General features: G+C 45.4%; 1 long non-coding RNA gene across 1 annotated transcript; it reads right to left on the reverse strand.

The window, feature by feature from the left end:
* Positions 1 to 790: 790 nt before the first annotated feature.
* LOC308654132 lies at positions 791 to 2,448 on the reverse strand. Its single transcript, XR_014023182.1, has 3 exons — positions 2,375 to 2,448; positions 1,671 to 1,720; positions 791 to 1,297 (listed from the first exon to the last, which is right to left on the reverse strand). It is a non-coding gene; the product is annotated as an uncharacterized lncRNA (long non-coding RNA).
* Between the last annotated feature and the right edge of the window lie 3,212 nt (positions 2,449 to 5,660).

Below are 5,660 nucleotides of genomic sequence, written 5' to 3' on the forward strand. Positions count from 1 at the left end.
ATTCTATAAACATTTATTTAGACAATCAAATACTTAACTGGAAAAAATCTTACCTTTGGAGCTATTTTATAGTAATTTTAAAATTATAAATGGTACAAAACAATTCCATATAAAGAAATCTCCCTTTGAATTTTCAGACTGCTACAGAAGCACAATAGGGATTAGATATTATACACACATCACTTTTGAAACCCTGTGCAACAATTCTCACAAAGGACCTTTAGCTCAAAAACATTACCCAAATGCAATGTGCTTGATTGAAATTGGTTATTGATAAATTCTTTTTTTCTTTATTTCTATTTTTTTTAATTTTTAATTTTAACTGGAGATTGAGCTCAGGGGTGCTCTATCACTGAGCTGCATCCCAAGGCCTCTTCATTTTTAAATTTTGAGACAGGGTCTTGCTAAGTTGCTAAGGCTGGCCTCAAATTTATAATCATCCTGCTTCAGCCTCCCGAGTTGCTAGGATTTCAGGCACGTGCCCCTATATCTGGTTAAACTATTTCTCATCCAAGAAAACCAACGAGCAGGCACCAAAATGTCAGAGGATAAAACTGCAAAAGAAATTATATATATATATATGAACACAGTGCATTTTTCCTGAAAATACTTTATAATAAAATGTTTACTTTTTCTTTTAAAAGACAGAGGCAAACCTCACTGAATTTAGTATTTCCATCACATACATCTAGTAGTATTTAGTACTGCAAGTTTAAAACTGAGCTTAACTATTATTTATTCTTATATTAATTGTATTAATAAGCAATCACACATAGGAAGCGGGTTTAAACAAGAACAGACAATCTCTGAGTCCCTAAGCAATAAGTAGACTTCCTCTCTGACATCTGAAGATGGACAGGCAGTTACAGAACCACCAAATTCAGTAGATGGGAGTCAGAGATCTCCAACAAGAATGTATGAAGATGTGACAAAAAAGCCACTTACTGAAGCCACTGCTAAACTTAAGACCAATGCACTCTTGTCCTCTGTGGAGGGAATGAAGCCACCTATCTCAAACCCTTATCTTCTCCAGCTTAGCCAATGCCACCTGTCCAACTATCTAACAGATTTCAGGAAACGACAGCCCTGCTCTGTGAGGCTACGCCGTCGTGACTGTATTTCCAGCTGGAGAAGCTCTGTGTGCTGTTGTTGCTTAAATAAATCTATTGATCCTTTCCAGATTTTATAGTCCTGCAGCACGAGCTATAAATTTTGAAACTGGAACAGGGAAGGAAGCATCAGTGGCTGGCTGTGAGTCAAGTCCCGCGGTGTGTTCATCCTTCCACCCAACACGCCACTTGTGAAAATGCAAGGGAAATGGTTCAGGATGAGTATATAATTATGCAAATTTCACTGCACAATAATTTATAAGAGAAAAATTGTCCTCAAACTATTCAGAAATTAAAGATAAATGAAGTGCCTCAAAATATAAGATAAATAAAACAGATTATCCAAATAAAAATGATGTTCTAAACATACTTATTCACATCAAAAATGTTCACATGATAGTTACATTTAAAAGTAAGGTACTGGGCTGGGGCTGGGGCTCACTGGCAGGGCACCTGCCTAGCCTGTATGAGGAAGTGGGTTTGATCCTTAGTACCACTTAAAAATAAGTAAAGGGGGCTGGGGATGTGGCTCAAGTGGTAGCGCACTCGCCTGGCATGTACATAGCCCTGGGTTCCATCCTCAGCACCACGTACAAATAAAGATGTTGTGTCTGCCAAAAAATAAAAAATAAAGTAAAGGCATTCTGACCATCAACAACTACAAAAAAAAATTAAAAACAAATAACAAATAAAAGTAAGGTAGGTTAAGAGTAGGTTAAATGTGATCCAATTTTTATTGCAAACAAATGTGAATTTTGAATTTACAGATATACCCACACACAGAGAAATAGTTCCCTTGAAGACTGAATTACAATTAGACTGGATTTTCTCTTTGTTCTTATCCATATTTCCTGGTTTTACTCATGTAATAAAAAATAATAAATTTCTAGATTTTTTAAAAGTCTAACAAAATAAAGGACGTTTTCTTCTTGCCCTGTCTTCTGTCTCCCAAAATAAACAATCCAGAGAAAACCCAGATTGAACACATTTGAAAATAAAACAATTGAGACTCACCATTACATCAATCTAAGCACAATTAAATTGCATTTGATCTACTTGAATTATAAATATGTATGTCCTATCATGACAAAAATCACCAGATTAGAAGAAAAATAAGTATGCTCACATCTGACTTTTTTAGCTAAATCCCTGGGAGACCTTGAGCAAATCACAATTATAATTTCCATAGTCATAAGAATCGGTTCCCAGGCGAAGCTGGCTTCTGGCAGCCCTTCCAGCTCCAACGTCCCGCAGAAGATCCTCACCTCCACTTCTCTCAACCACAAGGAATGCACTCCGGTGTCAGCCGTGCCCTGCGAGCTCCCCAGGCAGGGACTGTGTCTTGCTTAAACATTTACCATTTGAATGAGTCTCTCCACATCATAACAGCTCAATAGATATTTGGCAATAAATCATGCTCCTTGCTATGTTCCCATGCTCCTGACCTCAGGAAACCTGCCCCAAGATATTTCCAAAAAATTGATTTGTCTGCACAAACAGCCATGGCTATTCTGGCCTGAGAGCTGGCACTGGTGTAAGAAGCAGTGACAGCAAGACGGAGGATGGGCTTGGTGTCAACGGCTCTCATGTGCTTTCAACATGAAACCATGGGGCTCCCCAAGCCACCACACCCCTCTCCTTTTGCTGTGGCAAGGCTGTGTGGTACCTTCTGTCTCGCTCTGCCATGTCACGGACGCCCAGGGCTAACTCTGGCTAATTCGTCGGACAGCTGGACTGCCCAAGCCCCCTGAGGGGGGAAGGTGCAGCCTTAACATGTCTGAAAGCACCGTCCATGCACACTTCTTACCATCTTAGTCACCTAGTGACTGTTGGGTGAATTCATACAACTTCCCCCTTGTTCTGGAGATCCCAAAGTCCAGGGAAGGACTCCACATGGGGCTCACCAGAGGTGCCCAGTTTCCTCTGAGGCGTCCAGAGAAGCACCTGGTGGCAACACTTCCTGGTTCTCAGTTCTCTGTGTGCAGCTTGTCCCTGGAGCTCATTTGATCATCCAGAGAAGCGTCATCTCTGCATAAGGCAGGAACTGGCCAATGCCAGGCCTGGGGAGATGAGCAGGCTGGGTGAATGGAAGGGTCCAGAGGGTCAGGCCATCACCTGGGCCACGCTCTGCAGTCCCCCTTCGACTCAGCAGAGCACAGCAGGAGCCCGCATGGGACCAGATCAGAGCCTCCTTCCTAGTTCTCAAGCTGCCCCTGGGGAATTCTTGTGTCACCAAACATGGCCACACCGTTAAGTTCTTCTATTTCAAAATTCAAACGGGTTGAACTTGCTGCTCTCTGATGTTCCCATGTCTTTCCATGATCAGGAGCCCAACACCTTGTAAGCTTTGTGGTAACTACTCAAACCTAAATCGCATCTAGAGGATTTTTTTTTTTTTTTAGAATGGGATCTGAGTCTAACACAGATGGCAATAATAGTATTAGTGATAATAACGATAACAGTGATCACTGAGGTTCAGATGCTGTGAGGGCCTGGCTTGGAAGGGTCCAGAGGGTAGGGCAGCCATCGAGGGCACACAGGGCACACTGAAGGTACCTGGCTTCTGGAAGGTGACAAGCCAGCCCAGTGAGAGGCCACTCAAGCACGCAGCATGCTGACTGTGACAAAGACCTTGTAGGAAACCTGCAGGAGGGTCAGCAATGAACTGTGCCCAGAGGTGCTTACTTCTGAGCATTCTTATCAATACTGGCCTGGCGGTTTAAAAAATCCTCCTGTCTTATCCTAACAACGAACCTAAGAGAAAATTGTTACCACTATTCCTTTCCACCTGTCATTCAGAGCAACAAGTAAATTTCCTGAGGTCCCCCAGGTGGTGAGTAATGAAACTTCCAAACCTGAGCTCCGACCACTATGGGCACCGCCTCCACCAGATGATATGGGACAGGTCTGCGGTGATTCACAAGCCAAAACACCCACACAGTTTCACGTTTAAAACCCTTTCCTCTTCTGCATGAAACTATTGGAAGAGTGCACATTTTTAGGAGGCAGCATCCTGACACAGGAGGTTTGGGCCTACGCCCGTGCATCTTGGGTGATGTTTCAAGAGCTGCACAGCCACCACAAGTAAAAGTCAAAATCAGGTGACAGAGAAAGCACAGTCAGGGCACCTCACCTGAGGGTGGGCTCCCAGGTTGGCGAGAAGTGTCCTGCACCACAGGACCTAGATGCCCAAATCACTTCTGCGCATTAATCCCATTCAAGGAAATGGGAATCAGGTTTAGAGGAGCAGAAACTCAGGAGAGGTCTTAGCAGACTACAGAGACACAAGACACCAGCACCCGGGAGCGGTGAAACGCAGGGGTTGTGCACTCATTAGACCTGAGGTCAGGCTTGCGGCCTCTGTCTTCCAGACAAGCCTGCTAACTTCTGCAGACCCTCGTCTCTGTCCTTAATACAGTCACAACGACAAGAGCATCAACCTTAGTGATTTGTGTGAGAATAGTTAACTGTTAAAGGCACAGCACACAGAAACACACAGTAGGTGCTACTTATTACTGTCAGGAACGGCTGCGCCAACCTGAGCAAAGATCTGGATGCTCAGACAAGTGGAAGGTCTGACACATAACAGGGCCCCTGACACTGTTTTTCCGAGAACCCAGTCTATACGCAAATGGTGAGGGACCTGGTCTCCCTCAGCTGCTGCCTGGAGCCTGTGTGTGGCAGCGGCAGCATGTCCAGGCACAAAGGACAGCAGCATAGATGTGACTGGATCCTGCACATCGATAGAAATGCCTCGACTCATGAGTGTCTAGCAAGAAGGAAGAACAGAGGTGACTCCCTGTGTGGAAAAGCACCAGGAAGCTCGGCCCTCTGTCACCTGGCACGACACTGGGACTCTGACCGCTTCTTCTCCTCGGTGCTGGGATGACTTAGAGGTGCTTCCCAGCAAGGACACTCATCACACATTGCAGCCATGCTCACCCAGTTCATTCCAGATTTCCTCTAGTCCTATCAACGGCCCCCAGAGCCAAAGAAAGGGCTTGTTCTCATGTGGTTGCCATGGTGTTGTGTGCTTCTGCCCCAGACAGACAGATGCAGATGAAGCAATGCCTGCCGATCCCATGAGGAGGCTGGGAACGGCAGGCAGCGCGCTGTGCCCACCGAGCAGTGGCACACTCCGTGAGCACCCTGTTTATTGGGAGGGTGCTCTGGGGAGGGGCTGCAGTGCCTCAGCTCAGTATGACAGCGGGCAGTCTCTCCAGTGCAACATGCCTTTCCTATGACAAGCATCCAGCGAGCAAGGGGAACATGTGCCGGCCACCGCGTCCAAACAGAGAACAGCGTCTCTGAAAGCAGAGCGCCTTGGGTGCTGGGGTCTGTGGAACGCCACCCCCAGGCCCCCGGTGACCTTTTGAAGCCATATGAGATAATACATTCTTGGACCCCTGTTTCCGGACCGCTTTGGGCAAAGTCAGGATGGCAAATATCCCACTTCCACAATATCAGATGTTACGGTAATTCCTTTTTGTTCATGTGTAAGAGCAAAGGAATGCCTTCTAACCTCATGCAGGCCCCATGGAATCTGCTGAA

The sequence above is a fragment of the Spermophilus citellus genome (genome assembly GCF_964194105.1).
Source record: "Spermophilus citellus genome assembly, chromosome: 8".
Classification (NCBI taxonomy): Eukaryota; Metazoa; Chordata; class Mammalia; order Rodentia; family Sciuridae; genus Spermophilus; species Spermophilus citellus.